The following is a 21,566-nucleotide window of genomic DNA, read 5'->3' as shown; positions in this document are numbered from 1 at the left end:
CGGTACACGCAAAAATTAATGGAACAAAGCTGCTGTGTTCCACATCCAGAATTATTTGTTAGTATTTTAACGTTTTGACACTCTCATGATTTTGTAGGCGTCAGATATAGTTTTAGGGCATGATTTATAATGGGAGTTGAAAATTTTTAGATCGAAAAAGGTTCGGCTGAATCGGCCTCTCCAGAGTCCGTTTACCTTGATGTCAAGTCGAGCGTCATCTTCAGTAGTGGTTGTTTTGTTGTGAAAGCTTTCGCCTTCCAACGATGGAATTTTCGGCTCTATGTCAACATCATGGCATACTTCTTCCAGGAGTTGCGCAAAGGTATCGCGAATTTCATTATGTCTTTGGTGAAAGTATCCACCTTTGGGACAGTCTAGAGAGTGGGTCAGTGTGAACGGTTGTCCACATAAGCATGTATGTGGGGTATTAGGTGGTTCCCATCCATATCTCAGGTGTAATCCATCTTTAAACTCTGATTGACTGTGTTGAAAAATCTGAATTGCGAGGGTTTGGGCACGTCGTGCGTAGAGAAGATAGTAGTCCAATCCATGAAGCGTATTTCCTTGAGGTCCCTGGAAAAGTACCCAAAGAAAGACCAAGAAAGACATGGCTAGAGGACGTGAAGGAGGAAATGAGAAGACGAGGACTGACGGAAGCCGAAGCAAACGACCGCAAACTCTGGCGCTCGAAGATTCAGGAGCGCCCCGAGGACCCCGTTTGAACGGGATAAGGCGGCAATGATGATGATGATGATAATTTGTAAAGGGAAAAATTGTATTTTTTAAGGGTAGCACCTGTGATGTAACCTTGTGTACATGGTTGTTTGTTTTGTCCCATAACCATGCATACCACTGACACAGGAGCTCAATTACATTACTGTAACAATACGGTATGAAAGGTTTGTCTTTTATTTCTTGATTTATTGTCGTCCAATCGGCTCTGTTAAATGCCACACTTTCACCTTTGTTTATTTCTTTGATACTGGCTTCCATGTTAATTGTTGCAGAGTAAGCATAATGATCGGAGCATGAAACTTTGTCAATGCTGTATGCATTTTTTTGGAGTCGAATAATTGTTCATAGTCAAGTTCAATGAGCTTTTTTAACACTGCATTTTCATATTCGTCCTTTGAGTGCATCATTTTCCAATGAGTGCATTCAAAATTAATATCTCCCGTAATCGAAACTGCGTTACAGTTGTGTTGTATTTGTATTTTTGTTAAGTTTTCGAACAAACTGATGAAGTTTTGTTGTTTCCAATGGTATTTACTGTTTTTCGAGGGATTATAAACACAGCAGAGAATTTGATGATGCCCAGTTTCACCTGTTAGTTTGGCCATTATGCATTCTTCATTTTCTATTTGAGCATCAATTTCTTCCTAATGCACATTTTCTTTTATCGCCATGAGTACACCTCCGTGATTGGTTTTTAAAGTGGAGTTTTTTCTATCTTTGCGAATTATATTAAAACCAGCCAACTGCAGAGCTTTATCTGGTATTTCCTTTACCAGCCATGTCTCTGTAAGGCATAGTATATCGTAGTCTGTTTGTAAAATGGCATTTGATAGAGCTGTTCTTCTGTTGATGTCTAAAATACTTCTGACATTTAGGCATAAAGTTTTTAAATACTTAGCAGTAGGTAGTCAATTGCTTTCTTCGACTTTTTTCCAATTTTCACTTTCTTCGTCATATTAGTAAAGGACAAGGTCCCTTAGCCTTAGGTTTTTAGCTGATACGCCAGTTTCTATCATTGTTCGTCTTTTCATAAGAAGTTTGTTCTCAATCAGAAATTCACTTGGGCTGAGCTCTTTTGACACAAAAAGAGTTTTGTCGTAGTTTTTAAGTTTTGCCAAGGACATTAGTATCAGTCGTTTTTGCTATTCATTTGATACATTTATAACTATTGTGCGTGGCCTTTTTCCTTCTTCATATTTTCCTAAACGTTTCAAATCTGAGATTTTTGCTTCAACTGTTAAGAACGCAAACAGTTTGTTCACCTCTTCCAAGTCATGTTCGTGTCTATCTCTTGAATTTTTTGAGTCCAGTTCAAACAGTCCTCTTTTCCGGATTACGTAATAGTTTGATTCTGGTTTGTTTAAGGCATGTTGCTTTGGCTCATTTCTGTTTTGTAGTTTTTTGTTTGTTTCATCTCTCTTTTGCTTAAGTGAATCTACCTATTGTTCAAATGTAGAGAATTGTTCGGCGATTTCATTTATATTTGTTTCGGCACTGGATGGACGGGTTTTCATCAAATCGTTGATCATCGACTCTTTTCTATTGTTGCCAACACAACAGTTACAGAGCAGGAGGACGTTCTGACTGATCTCCGAAATTCCAAGGATGGCAATTTCAGATAGTGCATGTTTTTGTCATGTGCATAACATCGCCACAGGCAATGCAATTAAGAATTTGACTTTTGTTTGTGATCGGCTTTTTGCATGTTTTACAAGATTTCTCAGATGCTTGCGAGACGCTAGCATTTCTGCGGGAAGCAGGCGCCGAAAGGTGTACAATGAAGCCTCTGTAGCAAACAATTTTGAAAAAAATCCGACCTTTTCAGCTTTTCGGGAAGATAGAAAAAAAAAACGGGTCAATTAAAATGGGCCCTTCAGGCATGCGACGATACGTGCACAGGTTGGATAGGGCAGTACCAACGCTATATAAATACATCGGTAAAAGTTTTATGAATAAATCAAGTCCCTTTTAATGTATCAAGAGAATTGTCAATTAAAAACTACCCTCCTCGATTATTGCACAGATAGAATTGTCTCTGTTGGATGTACTTTAAAGATTTTTGAACCCCCTAAGGCAGAGGATTTCACTCCTCAGAAGTGCAAAATTTTTTATTCTTATAAACTTTATGTTCATTTATATTTAAAAGTTTATATTCGCGAGCATGATTCGTTCCGTATCTCGTTTAGTTTCTCTGCTAGTTTCTTGATGGTTTTTGTAGAGCCTGGTGCTGCTCCTCCGGTACACGCAAAAATTAATGGAACAAAGCTGCTGTGTTCCACATCCAGAATTATTTGTTAGTATTTTAACGTTTTGACACTCTCATGATTTTGTAGGCGTCAGATATAGTTTTAGGGCATGATTTATAATGGGAGTTGAAAATTTTTAGATCGAAAAAGGTTCGGCTGAATCGGCCTCTCCAGAGTCCGTTTACCTTGATGTCAAGTCGAGCGTCATCTTCAGTAGTGGTTGTTTTGTTGTGAAAGCTTTCGCCTTCCAACGATGGAATTTTCGGCTCTATGTCAACATCATGGCATACTTCTTCCAGGAGTTGCGCAAAGGTATCGCGAATTTCATTATGTCTTTGGTGAAAGTATCCACCTTTGGGACAGTCTAGAGAGTGGGTCAGTGTGAACGGTTGTCCACATAAGCATGTATGTGGGGTATTAGGTGGTTCCCATCCATATCTCAGGTGTAATCCATCTTTAAACTCTGATTGACTGTGTTGAAAAATCTGAATTGCGAGGGTTTGGGCACGTCGTGCGTAGAGAAGATAGTAGTCCAATCCATGAAGCGTATTTCCCTGAGGTCCCTGGAAAAGTACCCAAAGAAAGACCAAGAAAGACATGGCTAGAGGACGTGAAGGAGGAAATGAGAAGACGAGGACTGACGGAAGCCGACGCACACGACCGCAAACTCTGGCGCTCGAAGATTCAGGAGCGCCCCGAGGACCCCGTTTGAACGGGATAAGGCGGCAATGATGATGATGATGATAATTTGTAAAGGGAAAAATTGCATTTTTTAAGGGTAGCACGCTTAGCCAATTCGATGCTCCTTTCTGTCACGCTAGAATTATTGTCAGTTTTTTTTCTGACGAGCAATTTTCCATAACTTTAGAATTTTCCGTGTAACTGAGGAGGTCCGTGTAACTGAGGAGGTCTAATCCTCCCATTCTTAGGGGTAGTGCTAAAAGGTTGCGATCTTCATCGGTTATATGGTTTTTACCAGTAATACCACAGACTAGCTGCTGTCTTACGTTTTGCTCAATTTCATCCATTTTTCTTAAATGCTTCCGGAGTTTATCTGTTTAGAAAGCCTAACTTATTTGTGTAGAAGGATTACGAATTTTGTGGTGATGTTTTAGCTATTTTGGAAAAGTTTTCAGGTAGGGTAACTGTCTTTTCAGTTTCGCTTTCCATGTTTTTATCGCATGCTGATGGTGCTCCTATAACCGATCCAATGACTCTAAAACCGTCTACCACTATAATAGTTTTGCCTTCGAATACTTTTATGGCGCTGTCACGACTGTTTTCTTTTACAATGATTTGACACTTAGAAGGCTTCATATTGTATCCGAAATCCTTTCCGTGCACGTCCAGGTTGCCCAGTATTGCGCGGAGACTACTAAGATCACCTGCAGCGCTTCCATCATCTGCGTACCATTTTTGGGTGACATTTGGTTTTTGCAGGAGTTCAATCAGTGGGATTATCCCAATTCCGTACATAGCCATTGCGAGGGGATCACCTTGCGTTATGCCTTCGGTAGATGTCAAAACCGTGTTATTAACATATAGATTTGAGGGATGTTTATATGAGTTGCCAGCGCATGATGTAGTGGCGGACAAAGAATTTCTACATTTTTAGAGCAAATTCCCTATTGAGCGAGTTCAAGGCATTTTCTGCATCAATAAGTAGTATGTCGTGCGTTTCCGGCTTCTCAAACTCGTTCCTCGAGCTGTGGTCAGCATATTCGATTCCACACTTCTGGCCTAAGCAGAGTTGGAAATTTTTTCCGAGATTTTTAAGGTCTGATTTTATACATTGGGTGATATTTGTGCCAATTATTCTTCTCAGAACGTCACCTATACCAATGGCCGGTATCCCTGGATTTTTGTCCAGAGGTATCAGGCGACACGAGTTGTACGCCGTTAGGTTTTCATGGGGGAGAACTTTACTTGCTATTGTTTAGGATAGTTTGGCAATTGTTTTCGCTTCCGTGCTTTTTCAGGGTTGATTTTCGAACTGTCTTGACGTTTATTTGTTCGAACATAGAGGGGTGGTATGGCATTGTATTTTCACTTACTTCAGTTATATAGTTAGTGTTCGCTGTTCTGGCTTGAGGGTGTTTTTTTCAGCATACTAAGGACTGTTTTTCCTTCAATGACTTCCTGTAGGGGATGTACTCTTTTTGTTTTCTTGTTTGAAAAACAGCCAATGGCGGCAGATATTTTGCCTGTACTCATTGGTTTATCAAATTGCTTAACTTCCTCATTCACTTCGGATTTATTCTGTTTTGGATGTCTAATTTGGAGAGTTTTTGCTTCAGTGAAAAGTTTGTCTAATAGGCCTTGCTTCCATAAAATTATGCGGCGGCTGAGTGTTTTAGAATTTGATCCGTTTGTTTCTGATTTAGTTTTGGGGAGCAGCAGATGTGGGAGAATCATTGCTGCTTTCATTGCGATGTTAGAGTTTGGTGTTTCTTCTACTAATGACAACAGCTGCTGGTTCAGTAACACTATGAATTGGAAACCAGGATTGTTCTTGCTTAAGATTATGAAGCGCGGTTTCTAGTTAACGACATTTTTATATATGTCGTTTGTTTTAATTTCAAGTTCATAGTCGATAAGTTTCCAGGGGTCGAAGGGTGCTGTAGTGATTGCTGGGGGCGGTGGATAAGATTGTTTTGCGTTGCGCAGTACGTTTGTTTCAGGTGTTGCCGAGGATGTTTCTTTTTGAGTTGTGATGGGGGCTGTGATTGTTGGTCTGTTGGGGGAGTTCGGCTCTTTCGCAAAGTTCTCGGGATCCCATCGTAATAAAAATTGCTGCTCTGTAGCCCGCTACATGAGACATGGATGTAAGCTTTGCAAACGACACACAATATGCCTCCTTTTTGATGGGTGGCGTTTGCGAAAATGGCAGTGCGTTTGATCGGCCATAATTTTCAAGCAAGGAGGACAAATTTATGGTGAATATAAACAAGTTAGTTGAGCATAAAAGGCTAATTTGCTTAAATAAAGCACCCACTTGCCCTTCTGATGAATTTTGAAGAATATAATGGAAAACTTGCTATCGGGTTAGTTTTTTCCAGACAAACTTTGGCTTTTTAATGAGCAAATTTTGACAGAACCTTACATATAAAACAAAAAACATATAAAACAAAAATCGACTTTGCTGTATTCTGATTCATCGGAAACTCGACCATTTTAAGTTACTTGATATTCTTTTCACCACCCTCACTCATTTCTCAAGAAAAGCAAAGATTGTCAGGTAGATCTTGATTGATTTTTGGCTTTGAGCCAATATAAATTATCCGGCTATCCGGGAACGAATGATACCGGGAACGAATGATATCATAGTACCTCGGTTACTATCATACGTTTGACCTTCTGATGACTTTCAAAGAATATAATGGAAAGTTTGATATCGAGTTAGTTTTTTTCCAGACAAACTTTGGTTGTTTAATGAGCAACTTTTGACAAAAATCGGGATGATAGAAAAGGTCGATCAAACGGACCTACTTACACACTTATAATTAAAAACAGTAAATTAGCACTAGAGCTTTTTATTGAGTCGAGAGAACGACTTTGCTGCATTCTGATTCATCGGAAATTTGACCATTTTAAGTTAGTTGACAATCTCTACACCTTCCTCACCCATTTCTCAAGAAAAGCACAGATTGTCAGGTAGATCCTGATTGATTTTTGGCTTTGAGCGAATATAAATTATCCGGCTATCCGGGAACGAATGATACCGGGAACGAATGATTCATAGTACCTCGGTTACTATCATAAGTTTGACCTTCTGATGACTTTTGAAGAATATATTGGAAAATTTGCTATCGGATTAGTTTTTTTTCCAGACAAACTTTGGCTTTTTATTGAGCAGCTTTTGACAAAATTTTACATTTAAAACAAAAGACAATGTTGACCTGCGATCGAATTTAACAAGAAATAATACAGCCGTGCTCAATTCTTGCTACGTTATAGGGGTTTAAGCTTTGCTAGTTTGGGATGAATAACGAGCGATGTAATTCGCGCTATTTTCGCGTAGGCTGAGATTTAATCCGTCCGAGAAGTCATTCCACGTTTCATTGAGGCATGCTTTTGGTCCAATCATCAATTGTCATCTTCACAATAGGGTATGTAGAACTACTTGGTCCGACTCTATTCAGTGAAAAGAAAACATAAACTGAGCCTTTTCGATAGAAGTGCATAGTCGAACCCTCTGTGCGAGCATCATTTCGAAGCTATTCGATTTAGTCCCAAATTACGCTTGAACCGAGAATAGAACAAGAATTTCCGGAAAACGCAATAATTGTAAGAAACTTTTACAAAATATAACAGCCGAATTAATCAGCAAGTAGTTGTATAGCGTATTAGAACGTATATAATAATTTTCATTTGACTTTTTCAGTCTTAATGCATGAACAACAATCTCACCACGTGTTGCTTGTCTCGTTCGTGATTCGTTTTTATGAATAATTGTATTCAAATCAGTGTCATGTTTATTTTTTAGTAGTGAAACTAAGTACAATATGTCGTGTAATTCAAAGTACATTGAGAGTGGAAGGCGCTTTAAAAATTTCAGTCTTTCAGAATAACTCATTTTGAAGTTATTTGTAATGCAAGAAGTCGCTCGTTTTTGTACTCTTTCTAGTTGTCCTAATTCTGCTTTGTTCGGATACCATGTTTGCGGTGCATACCTTATGATTGGTACAATGTATCGATAGTTTAAGTTTAATTTTGACTTAAATGATGTTTTTTTCGAGATATTCCGTTTGATTGTGTAAAAAGCTCCCATTGCTGTTGATATGCGATTTTCAGCATTTACTGACCACGAAAGGTTGTCACACATTAAAATACCTAAGTCTTTTTGGGTCTTTGCGGTATCAACATTAGTATTAAATAGTGTAACTTCCATTTTCCTTTTGAGGTTTAACAGATTACATTTTTCTTCATTCAGCGGCATTTTATTTTCTTTGCACCATTTTTCAACATTTTTTATGTCTTTTTGCAGATGAATTTCGTCAGTAGACAAGATCTTCATATCTTCACAATAGCCAAAACAATCCGAATTCTCAATCCTTCTGGGAAAGTTGTTAATGAATTTGATAAAAAGTAGAGGGCCAAGAATTCAGCTCTGTGGTACACCACTAGTTACTTCTTTCAGAGTTGATGAACTTTTATTGATTATCACAAATTGCATTCTATCTGTTAGATAGTCTTGTTTTATGTCTTGTATTTGAATGAATGCCTAGACCTATGTTCCGTAGTTTAGCAATTAGGATACTATGAGGAACTTTATCAAAGGCTTTAGAAAAATATAGATGAAGGAATGATAGTGTTTGAACGTTTTTGTCATCGTAGAGATCATATACTTTGCTCCTCAAAAATTGTACCATTTGTGGTACTGCTGATCTTTTTTGCCGGAAGCCGTTTTGTGCGTTTTCCAAGAAAGGTTGAATTTTGGGGTATTTATTATCAAAGATAATTTTTTCGGAGACCTTCGAGTCGGAGCATAAAAGGCTAATTGGGCGGTAGCACTCAACTGACGCCTTGTTCTTTTCTTTAAAAATTGGGGCCACTTGACTTGTTTTCCAGTAGGTCGTGAAAAGCCGCTTGTTAATGAATGCGCGGAAAAAAATAGCGATTTTGACAGAGTTTCAGAAAGATATTTCAGGATTATATTACCTATACCATCAAAACCTGATGCTTTATTTGTTAAAAGATTTTTGAGAATGAATTCGATTCTGGTTTCTTCAATGTGTGTTTGTGAACAGCTTTCTTCTGTAGGAGAACGGTTTGTATTTCGTGCGAGAGGGTTAGGATTTGATTCCTTTTGATATACACTGATGAAGAATTCGTTTAAAAATGTAGCTTTTTGGGTGTCATCTCTTGTGGATTTTTCCTTGTAAAACATTTTTTGGGGATATTGCCTGGAACTACTTAATTTGTTCAAGTATTTTCGTAGGTCACTGAATCTTCTACTGCTTGTTACTGTTTCTTCATAAATTTCTTGATCTTCAGTCAAGGCTACTTGAACATTTTTTTTCCAGTTTTTTGTGTTTTAAGATAAAGCTTAAAGTAGGTTTGTTTTGCCGATCAATACGCCGTTTTAAGGTTTGTACTCTTTTCAGCCTGTGAGACGTACTTGGTGTCACCCACGGGGGGAGAAGTTGATCTGTGTGATGTAACCTTGTGTACATGGTTGTTTGTTTTGTCCCATAACCATGCATACCACTGACGCAGGAGCTCATTTACATTATTGTAACAATACGGTATGAAAGGTTTGTCTTTTATTTCTTGATTTAATGTCGTCCAATCGGCTCTGTTAAATGCCACACTTTCACCTTTGTTTATTTCTTTGATACTGGCTTCCATGTTAATTGTTGCAGTGTAAGCATAATGATCGGAGCATGAAACTTTGTCAATGCTGTATGCGTTTTTTTGGAGTCGAATAATTGTTCATAGTCAAGTTCAATGAGCTTTTTTAACACTGCATTTTCATATTCGTCCTTTGAGTGCATCATTTGCCAATGAAAGCATTCAAAATTTATATCTCCCGTAATCGACACTGCGTTACAGTTGTGTTGTATTTGTATTTTTGTTAAGTTTTCGAACAAATTGATGAAGTTTTATAGTTTCCAATGGTATTTACTGTTTTTCGAGGGATTAAAAACACAGCAGAGAATTTGATGATGCCCAGTTTCACTTGTTAGTTTGGCCACTATGCATTCTTCATTTTCTATTTGAGCATCAATTTCTTCGTAATGCACATTTTTTTTATCGCCATGAGTACACCTCCGTGATTGGTTTTTATAGTGGAGTTTTTTCTATCTCTGCGAATTACATTAAAACCAGCCAACTGCAGAGCTTTATCTGGTATTTCCTTTACCAGCCATGTCTCTGTAAGGCATAGTATATCGTAGTCTGTTTGTAAAATGGCATTTGATAGAGCTGTTCTTCTGTTGATGTCTAAAATACTTCTGACATTTAGGCATAAAGTTTTTAAATACTTAGCAGTAGGTAGTCAATTGCTTTCTTCGACTTTTTTTCCAATTTTCACTTTCTTCGTCATATTGGTAAAGGACAAGGTCCCTTAGCCTTAGGTTTTTAGCTGATACGCCAGTTTCTATCATTGTTCGCCTTTTCATAAGAAGTTTGTTCTCAATCAGAAATTCACTTGGGCTGAGCTCTTTTGACACAAAAAGAGTTTTGTCGTAGTTTTTCAATTTTGCCAAGGACATTAGTATCAGTCGTTTTTGCTATTCATTTGATACATTTATAACTATTGTGCGTGGCCTTTTTCCTTCTTCATTTTTTCCTAAACGTTTTAAATCTGAGATTTTTGCTTCAACTGTTAAGAACGCAAACAGTTTGTTCACCTCTTCCAAGTCATGTTTGTGTCTATCTCTTGAATTTTTTGAGTCCAGTTCAAGCAGTCCTCTTTTTCGGTTTACGTAATAGCTTCATTCTGGTTTGTTTAAGGCATGTTGCTTTGGCTCATTTCTGTTTTGTGGTTTTTTGTTTGTTTCATCTCTCTTTTGCTTAAGTGGATCTACCTCTTGTTTAAATGTAGAGAATTGTTCGGCGATTTCATTTAGCTTTGTTTCGGCACTGGATGGACGGGTTTTCATCAAATCGTTGATCATCGACTCTTTCCTATTGTTGCCAACACAACAGTTGGCAACAGGAGGACGTTCTGACTGATCTCCGAAATTCCAAGGATGGCAGTTTCAGATAGTGCATGTTTTTGTCATGTGCATAACCGCGTATATAAATATATCGGCAAAAATTTTATGATTAAATTAAGTCCTTTTTAATGTATCAAGAGAATTGTCAATTAAAATCTACCCTCCTCTAATACCACAGACTAGCTGCTGTCTTACGTTTTGCTCAATTTCATCCATTTTTCTTAAATGCTTCCGGAGTTTATCTGTTTAGAAAGCCTAACTTATTTGTGTAGAAGGATTACGAATTTTGTGGTGATGTTTTAGCTATTTTGGAAAAGTTTTCAGGTAGGGTAACTGTCTTTTCAGTTTCGCTTTCCATGTTTTTATCGCATGCTGATGGTGCTCCTATAACCGATCCAATGACTCTAAAACCGTCTACCACTATAATAGTTTTGCCTTCGAATACTTTTATGGCGCTGTCACGACTGTTTTCTTTTACAATGATTTGACACTTAGAAGGCTTCATATTGTATCCGAAATCCTTTCCGTGCACGTCCAGGTTGCCCAGTATTGCGCGGAGACTACTAAGATCACCTGCAGCGCTTCCATCATCTGCGTACCATTTTTGGGTGACATTTGGTTTTTGCAGGAGTTCAATCAGTGGGATTATCCCAATTCCGTACATAGCCATTGCGAGGGGATCACCTTGCGTTATGCCTTCGGTAGATGTCAAAACCGTGTTATTAACATATAGATTTGAGGGATGTTTATATGAGTTGCCAGCGCATGATGTAGTGGCGGACAAAGAATTTCTACATTTTTAGAGCAAATTCCCTATTGAGCGAGTTCAAGGCATTTTCTGCATCAATAAGTAGTATGTCGTGCGTTTCCGGCTTCTCAAACTCGTTCCTCGAGCTGTGGTCAGCATATTCGATTCCACACTTCTGGCCTAAGCAGAGTTGGAAATTTTTTCCGAGATTTTTAAGGTCTGATTTTATACATTGGGTGATATTTGTGCCAATTATTCTTCTCAGAACGTCACCTATACCAATGGCCGGTACCCCTGGATTTTTGTCCAGAGGTATCAGGCGACACGAGTTGTACGCCGTTAGGTTTTCATGGGGGAGAACTTTACTTGCTATTGCTTAGGATAGTTTGGCAATTGTTTGGCAAAGCCCAATGGATGTTTGGTTGAAGTGAGTTATTATCTTTCTCCATTCGCGCGCAACTAGATCTTAGGGACCGTGGCTTCCGTGCTTTTTCAGGGGTGATTTTCGAACTGTCTTGACGTTTATTTGTTCGAACATAGAGGGGTGGTATGGCATTGTGTCTTCACTTACTTCAGTTATATAGTTAGTGTTCGCTGTTCTGGCTTGAGGGTGTTTTTTTTCAGCATACTAAGGACTGTTTTTCCTTCAATGACTTCGTGTAGGGGATGTACTCTTTTTGTTTTCTTGTTTGAAAAACAGCCAATGGCGGCAGATATTTTGCCTGTACTCATTAGTTTATCAAATTGCTTAACTTCCTCATTCACTTCGGACTTCTTCTGTTTTGGATGTCTAATTTGGAGAGCTTTCGCTTCAGTGAAAAGTTCGTCTAATAGGCCTTGCTTCCATAAAATTATGCGGCGGCTGAGTGTTTTAGAATTTGATCTGTTTGTTTCTGATTTAGTTTTGGGGAGCAGCAGATGTGTGAGAAGCATTGCTGCTTTCATTGCGATGTTAGAATTCGGTGTTTCTTCTACTAATGACAACAGCTGCTGGTTCAGTAACACTATGAATTGGAAACCAGGATTGTTCTTGCTTAAGAGTATGAAGCGCGGTTTCTAGTTAACGACATTTTTATATATGTAGTTTGTTTTAATTTCAAGTTCAGAGTCGATAAGTTTCCAGGGGTCGAAGGGTGCTGTAGTGATTGCTGGGGGCGGTGGATAAGATTATTTTGCGTTGCGCAGTACGTTTGTTTCAGGTGTTGCCGAGGATGTTTCTTTTTGAGTTGTGATGGGGGCTGTGCTTGTTGGTCTGTTGGGGGAGTTCGGCTCTTTCGCAAAGTTCTCGGGATCCCATCGTAATAAAATTTGCTGCTCTGTAGCCCGCTACATGAGACATGGATGTAAGTTTTGCAAACGACACACAATATGCCTCCTTTTTGATGGGTGGCGTTTGCGAAAATGGCCGTGCGTTTGATCGGCCATAATTTTCAAGCGAGGAGGACAAATTTATGGTGAATATAAACAAGTTAGTTTAGCATAAAAGGCTAATTTGCTTAAATAAAGCACCCACTTGCCCTTCTGATGAATTTTGAAGAATATAATGGAAAACTTGCTATCGGGTTAGTTTTTTCCAGACAAACTTTGGCTTTTTAATGAGCAAATTTTGACAGAACCTTACATATAAAACAAAAAACATATAAAACAAAAATCGACTTTGCTGTATTTTGATTCATCGAAAACTCGACCATTTTAAGTTACTTGATATTCTTTTCACCACCCTCACTCATTTCTCAAGAAAAGCAAAGATTGTCAGGTAGATCTTGATTGATTTTTGGCTTTGAGCCAATATAAATTATCCGGCTATCCGGGAACGAATGATACCGGGAACGAATGATATCATAGTACCTCGGTTACTATCATACGTTTGACCTTCTGATGACTTTTGAAGAATATATTGGAAAATTTGCTTTCGGAATAGTTTTTTTTTCCAGACAAACTTTGGCTTTTTAATGAGCAGCTTTTGACAAAATTTTACATTTAAAACAAAAGACAATGTTGACCTGCGATCGAATTTAACAAGAAATAATACAGCCGTGCTCAATTCTTGCTACGTTATAGGGGTTTAAGCTTTGCTAATTTGGGATGAATAACGAGCGATGTAATTCGCGCTATTTCCGCGTAGGCTGAGATTTAATCCGTCCGAGAAGTCATTCCACGTTTCATTGAGGCATGCTTTTGGTCCAATCATCATTTGCCATCTACACAGTAGGGTATGTAGAATTGCTTGGTCCGACTCTATTCAGTGAAAAGAAAACATAAACTGAGCCTTTTCGATAGAAGTGCATAGTCGAACCCTCTGTGCGAGCAGCATTTCGAAGCTATTCGATTTAGTCCCAAATTACGCTTGAACCGAGAATAGAACAAGAATTTCCGGAAAACGCAATAATTGTAAGAAACTTTTACAAAATATAACAGCCGAACTAATCAGCGAGAAAGGTCGCTGGAAAATGAAAGAGTATTACCTATCGATTTTGAACACTAGTGACGATAGGAGTGTTAATGAGATCGAGGGAACTAAAAATGTAAATTACAATCATTTGTGCGTCATCAGGTTTGAAAGTGTTCAAATTTTTTTAAGTGTTAACCAATCATAAACACATCCTCAGACATTGGCTATACGAAATAATAAACTCATCCAATCAGAAGTTTGCAAATTTAAAATTCGCGTCAAAATTATTCATAATTATATCATCAGACTTAAGTTTCTATTCTATTCTATTAATTTTATCTTTAACCTAAATTGAACTTAAATTTAGTTTTTCGACTTGTCTCAATTTCCAATTTCGAAAAATGTAATTTTTTTTCGATTTTTTTTGTTTTTGTACAAGCCGGAATTTTGTCTTCGAAATCTAATTTAAGGGTCTTTTCTCAGCTCCTAAACTCGTCGCGCGTGTTTATTCTTGGTCTCTCCTTCGAGATATAAAGTGCTCCTAATGTCAGTAGCTTCACGTTGGTGTTAGCTTGGTCTATAACCTCCCATGACATTCTCGCGACCGTGCCCTCAATTCCACACTGACTTAGACGTTGTCCTACAAGTAGCCACTTCGACCTGTACTGCTTCACTTGGATAGCCCTTTCGGCCTGTACTTCGGCACGATCATTCACTAAACAGGGTACAAAAGAGGCAAAACAAGAGAAAGAATAGATTGTCAAATGGATTGTAGAAATGGATTTAAATAACAAAAAAGAAATGAAAGCAATTACAACCTGGTTTTTCACGGGTGGAGGTTACGGCGAGGATGTACGGGTAGAGGGGGAGTATCGCGGCTTGACAAGCTTGTCTCTAATTTCCTGTACCGGGCCTTCTTCTTACAAGCGTACCATTATTAGCGTATCATATCACATGAAACTATTTAATAAGTTCATCATAACAATTAGGCTAATTTGCTTAAAAAAGCAACCACTTGCCCTTCTGTTGACTTTCGAAGAATATAATGGAACATTTGCTATCGGGTTAGTTTTTTTCCTGACATACTTAGGCTTTTTAATGAGCATTTTTGACTGAAATTTACATATAAAACAAAAGACAATGTTGACCTGCGATCGAATTTAACAAGAAAAAAAAAACAGCCGTGCTCAATTCTTGCAACGTTGAAGGGGTTTAAAATTTGCTAATTTTGGATGAATAACGAGCGATGTAATTTGCGCTATTTCCGCGTAGGCTGAGATTTAATCCGTCCGAGAAGTCATTCCAAATTTCATTGAGGCATGCTTTTGGTCCAATCATCATTTGCCATCTACACAATAGGGTATGTTGAATTGCTTGGTCCGACTCTATTCAGTGAAAAAAAAACATTAACTGAGCCTTTTCGATAGAAGGGCATAGTCGAACCCTCTGTGCGTGCAGCATTTCGAAGCTATTCGATTTATTCCCAAATTACGCTTGAACCGAGAATAGAACCAGAATTTCCGAAAAAAGCAATAATTGTAAGAAACTTTTACAAAATATAACAGCCGAACTAATCAGCGAGAAAGGTCGCTGGAAAAAGAAAGAGTATTACCTATCCATTTTGAACACTAGTGACGATAGGAGTGTTAATGAGATCGAGGGAACTAAAAATGTAAATACGATCGTTTTCTTACATTTTTGCATCATCAGGTTTGAAAGTATTCAAATTTTATAAAGTGATCATCAATCATAAACACATCCTAAGACCTTACGAAATACATCCTAAGACCTTTATACAAAATAAAAAACTCATCCAATCAGAAGTTTGCAAATTTGAAAATCGCGCCTAAAAAACATCATAATTAAATCATCAGATTTAAGTTTCTAATCTATTCTTTTAATTTCATCTTTAACCTAAATTGAATTTAAATTTAGTTTTTTGAAACGTCTCAATTTGCAATTTCGAAATATGTCATTTTTATTTTTCGATTTTTTTTTGTTTTTGTACAAGCCGGAGTTTTGTTTTTCAAAATCTAGTTTAAGGGTCTGTTCCCAGCTCCTCAACTCGTTGCGCGTGTTAATTTCCGGTCTCTTCTTCCAGATGTAAAGTGCTCCTAATGTCAGTAGCTTCACGTTGGTGTTAGCTTGGTCTATAACCTCCCATGACATTCTCGCGACCGTGCCCTCATTTCCACACTGACTTAGACGTTGTCCTACGGGTAGCCGCTTCGGCCTGTACTGCTTCACTTGGGTAACTTCGGACTGTACTTCGGCACTGTCATTCACTAAACAGGGTACAAAAGAGGCAAAACAAGAGAAAGAATAGATTGTAAAATGGATTTTAGAAATGGATTTGAAAAACAAATGACTTCTAAAGCTCTCCGAAAATTGAGCAAGCTTTAAGAATTTGAGCATTGGTAATTGGAGCTTAAATTCGAAAGCCCCGGGGCCAACCCTGACAGCATCCCACTATTGGGTCGCATTTTGAAACTCGGTGAAAAAAAAAACACTGAACTGAAACTGAAAAATTGGTAAAAAACTTGAACATTTCAAAATACGATGTAGCTTAAACGTGAAAGTTTTTTGTTCAGCATGCAAAATTATTATGTTTAAACATGGGAGATGGCTGTCACACGCATATAAACATAGTAAAGATAGATAGAGCAAAATTATTGTGCTTAAACATGGGAGATAGCTGTCACACGCATTTAAACATAACATAGATAGATAGATAGATAGATAGATAGATAGATAGACATAGTGTAGATAGATTATCATGACATCAGAAATTTCTAGCCATTTTCTACTTGAATAATTCTTAAGTTCTCGATTCAACTAATTTCAGAGAAATGCCAGCCGGATGCACAAATAGTAGCTAGCTAATTAACTCTTATTAACAATTTATGATGTAATAAAAATCTGCATTCCATCATTGAAGCAATTGCTATAAAAATCAAGAAAATACAACCTTAAAAATACAAGAAATTAAAAATACAACAAATGAAATAAAAAAATGAAAGCAATTACAACCTGGTTTTTCACGGGTGGAGGTTACGGCGGGGATGTCCGGGTAGAGGGGGAGTATCGCGGCTTGACAAGCTTGTCTCTAATTTCCTGTACCGGGCCTTCTTCTTACAAGCGTACCATTATGAGCGTATCATATCACATGAAACTATTTAATACGTTTATGACAACAATTAGGCTAATTTGCTTAAAAAAAGCATTCACTTGCCCTTCTGATGACTTTCGAAGAATATAATGGAAAATTTGCTGTCGGGTCAGTTTTTTTTCCAGACAAACCTTGGCTTTTTAATGAGCGATTTTGACAGAATTTTACATATAAAACAGAAATTATATAAAGCAAAAATCGACTTTGCTGCATTCTGATTCATCGAAAACTCGACCATTTTAAGTTACTTGACATTCTTTACACCACCCTCACCCATTTCTTAAGAAAAGCACAGGTTGTCAATTAGATCCAGATTGAATTTTGGCTTTGAGCGATTACAAATTATCCGGCTATCCGGGAACGAATGATACCGGGATTCGAATGATATCATAGTACCTCGGTTACTATCATACGTTTGGCCTTCTGATGACTTTCGAAGAAAATAATGGAAAATTTTCTATCGGTTTTTTTTTCCAGACAAACTTTGGTTGTTTAATGAGCAACTCTTGACAGAATTCGGGATGATAGAAAAGGTCAATCAAACTTTCGATTTTTTTAAGCAACCACTCGCCCTCAATTTATTTTCTTCAACATTTGACGGACCTACTTACAACTTTATAATTAAAAACAGTAAATTAGCACTAGAGCTTTTTATTGAGTCGAGAGATCGACTTTGCTGCATTCTGATTCATCGGAAATTCGACCATTTTAAGTTACTTGACAATCTCTACTCCACCCTCATCCATTTCTCAAGAAAACCACAGATTGTCCTGTCAGGTAGATCCTGTTTGATTTTTGGTTTTGAGCGAATATAAATTATCCGGCTATCCGGCAACGACTGATACCGGGAAGGAATGATATCATAGTACCTCGGTTACTATCATACGTTTGACCTTCTGATGACTTTCGAAGATTATAATAAAAAATTTGCTATCGGATTAGTCTTTTCCAGGCAAACTTTGGCTTTTTAATTAGCAACTTTTGACAGAATTTTACATTTAAAACAAAAAACAATGATGACCTGCGATCGAATTTAACAAGAAATAATACAGCCGTGCTCAATTCTTGTTACGTTATAGGTGTTTAAGCTTTGCTAATTTGGAATGAATAACGATCGATGTAATTCGCGCTATTTCCGCGTAGGCTGAGATTTAATCCGTCCGAGAAGTCATTCCACATTTCATTGAGGCATGCTTTTGGGCTAATCATCATTTGCCATCTACACAATAGGGTATGTAGAATTGCTTGGTCCGACTCTATTCAGTGAAAAGAAAACATTAACTGAGCCTTTTCGATAGAAGGGCATAGTTGAACCCTCTGTGCAAGCAGCATTTCGAAGCTATTCGATTTAGTCCCAAATTACGCTTGAACCGAGAATGGAACCAGAATTTCCGATGAACGCAACAATTGTAAGAAACTTTTACAAAATATAACAGCCGAACTAATCAGCGAGAAAGGTCGCTGAAAAAACAAAGAGTATTAACTATCCATTTTGAACACTAGTGACGATAGGAGTGTTTATGAGATCGAGGGAACTAAAAATGTAATTTACGATCGTTTTCCTACATTTGTGCATCATCAGGTTTGAAACCATTCAAATTTTATAAAGCGATCATCAATCATAAACACATCCTAAGACATTAGCTATACGAAATAATAAACTCATCCAATCAGAAGTTTGCAAATTTGAAATTCGCGCCAAAATTACATCATAGTTATATCATCAGTTTTAAGTTTCTAATCTAATCTATTAATTTTATATTTAACCTAAATTGATGTCAATTTTAGTTTTTCGATTTGTCTCAATTTCTAATTTCGAAATAAGTCAATTTTCTCTCGATGTTTTTTGCTTTTGTACAAGCCGGAATTTTGTTTTTCGGAATCTAGTTTAAGGGTCTGTTCCCAGCTCCTGAACTCGTCGCGCGTGTTTGTTCTCAGTCTCTCCTTTCAGATGTAAAGTGCTCCTAATGTCAGTAGCTTCACGTTGGTGTTAGCTTGGTCTTTAACCTCCCATGACATTCTCGCGACCGTGCCCTCATTTCCACACTGACATAGACGTTGTTCTACGGGTAGCCGCTTCGACCTGTACTGCTTCACTTGGGTAGCCACTTCTGCCTGTATTTCGTCACGGTCATTCACTAAACAGGGTACAAAAGAGGCAAAACAAGAGAAAGAATAGATTGTAAAATGGATTGTAGAAATGGATTTAAAAAACAAATAACAAAAAAGAAATGAAAGCAGTTACAACGTGGTTTTTCACGGGTGGAGGCTCCGGTGGGGATATCCGGGTAGAGGGGGAGTATCGCGGCTTGACAAGCTTGTCTCTAAGTTCCTGTACCGGGCCTTCTTCTTACAAGCGTACCATTATGAGCGTATCATAACACATGAAACTATTTAATAATTTTATCCCAACAATTAGGCTAATTTGCTTTAAAAAAGCAACCACTTGCCCTTCTGATGGCTTTGAAGAATTTAATGGAAACTTTGCTATCGGGTTAGTTTTTCTCCAGACGAACTTTGGCTTTTTAATGATCAAATTTTGACAGAATTTTACATATAAAACAAAAATATATATGTAACAAAAATCGACATTGCTGCGTTCTGATTCATCGGAAATTCGATCATTTTAGGTTACTTGACAATCATTACTCCACCCTCACCCATTTGTTAAGAAATGCACAGATTGTCAATTAGATCCCGACTGAATTTTGGCTTGGAGCGAATACAAATTATCCGGCTATCCGGGAACGAATGAGACCGGGAACGAAAGATATCATAGTACCTCGGTTACTATCATACGTTTGACCTTCTGATGACTTTCAAAGAATATAATGGAAAGTTTGATATCGAGTTAGTTTTTTTCCAGACAAACTTTGGTTGTTTAATGAGCAACTTTTGACAAAATTCGGGATGATAGAAAAGGTCGATCAAACTTTCGATTTTTTTAAAGCAAACACTCGCCCTCAATTTGTTTTCTTCGACATTTGACGGACCTACTTACACCCTTATAATTAAAAACAGTAAATTAACACTAGAGCTTTTTATTGAGTCGAGAGATCGACTTTGCTGCATTCTGATTCATCGGAAATTCGACCATTTTAAGTTACTTGACAATCTCTACTCCACCCTCATCCATTTCTCAAGAAAACCACAGATTGTCCTGTCAGGTAGATCCTGTTTGATTTTTGGCTTTGAGCGAATATAAATTATCCGGCTATCCGGGAACGACTGATACCGGGAAGGAATGATATCATAGTACCTCGGTTACTATCATACGTTTGACCTTCTGATGACTTGCGAAGATTATAATAAAAAATTTGCTATCGGATTAGTCTTTTCCAGACAAACTTTGGCTTTTTAATGAGCAACTTTTGACAGAAAATTACATTTGAAACAAAAAACAATGTTGACCTGCGATCGAATTTAACAAGAAATAATACAGCTGTGTTCAATTCTTGTTACGTTATAGGTGTTTAAGCTTTGCTAATTTGGGATGAATAACGAGCGATGTAATTCGCGCTATTTCCGCGTAGGCTGAGATTTAATCCGTCCGAGAAGTCATTCCACATTTCATTGAGGCATGCTTTTGGTCTAATCATCATTTGCCATCTAAACAATAGGGTATGTAGAATTGCTTGGTCTGACTCTATTCAGTGAAAAGAAAACATTAACTGAGCCTTTTTGATAGAAGTGCATAGTCGAACCCTCTGTGCGAGCAGCTTTTCGAAGCTATTCGAATTAGTCCCAAATTACGCTTGAACCGAGAATAGAACCAGAATTTCCGAAAAACGCAATAATTGTAAGAAACTTTTACAAAAACATAACAGCCGAATTAATCAGCGGGAAAGGTCGCTGGAAAAAAAAGACTATTACCTATCGATTTTGAACACTAGTGACAATAGGAGTGTTAATCAGCTCTAGAGAACTAAAAATGTAAATTACGATCTTTTTCACACATTTGTACATCGTCAAGTTTGAAAGTATTCAAAATTTATTAAGTGATCATCAATCATAAATACATCCTAAGACATTGGCTATACGAATTAAAAATTTCATCCAATCAGAAGTTTGCAAATTTAAAATTCGCGCCAAAATTACATCATGATTTTATCATCAGACTTAAGTTTCTAATCTATTCTATTAATTTTATCTTTAACCTAAATTGAATTTAAAGTTAGTTTTTCGATTTGTATTGTATTCCAATTTCGAAATATGTCAATTTCTTCTTCGATTTTTTTTGTTTTTGTACAAGCCGGAATTTTGTTTTTCGGAATCTAGTTTAAGGGTCTGTTCCCAGCTCCTGAACTCGTCGCGCGTGTTTGTTCTCAGTCTCTCCTTTCAGATGTAAAGTGCTCCTAATGTCAGTAGCTTCACGTTGGTTGGTGTTAGCTTGGTCTATAACCTCCAATGACATTCTCGCGACCGAGCCCTCATTTCCACACTGACTTAGACATTGTCCTACGGGTGAGTCCTCTTTTCAGAGCTCGTCATTTCTAGTGGTTGCAATTATAGGTGCAATTATATCCACAACATGGATTCTTGTAAACCTTATTTGATTTTATTTCAAAATAAAAAAAGACTTAACGGATGGTAGTCAGGTTCTCAGCTTTCT

The 21,566-nt window shown here is 37.5% G+C and overlaps 2 protein-coding genes across 2 annotated transcripts in view; both read right to left on the bottom strand.

Moving 5' to 3' along the window:
• Window positions 1-14,759, bottom strand: part of LOC134852185 (procollagen-lysine,2-oxoglutarate 5-dioxygenase-like) — a 69,246-nt gene extending 54,487 nt beyond the window's left edge. Inside the window, exon 1 of the mRNA XM_063868495.1 lies at window positions 14,748-14,759. The gene's annotated coding sequence lies outside the window, so the exon portion shown is untranslated. The remainder of the gene's footprint in view (window positions 1-14,747) is intronic.
• The window catches only part of LOC134852192 (GTP:AMP phosphotransferase AK3, mitochondrial-like), a 40,378-nt gene that overhangs the window by 9,183 nt on the left and 9,629 nt on the right, over window positions 1-21,566 (bottom strand). The window lies entirely within an intron of this gene.

The sequence above is a fragment of the Symsagittifera roscoffensis genome, chromosome 7, assembly GCF_963678635.1.
Source record: "Symsagittifera roscoffensis chromosome 7, txSymRosc1.1, whole genome shotgun sequence".
In the NCBI taxonomy this organism is placed as follows: domain Eukaryota; kingdom Metazoa; phylum Xenacoelomorpha; order Acoela; family Convolutidae; genus Symsagittifera; species Symsagittifera roscoffensis.
Note: the sequence above shows the minus strand (reverse complement) of the source record. Positions and strands in the feature narration are given on the sequence as shown.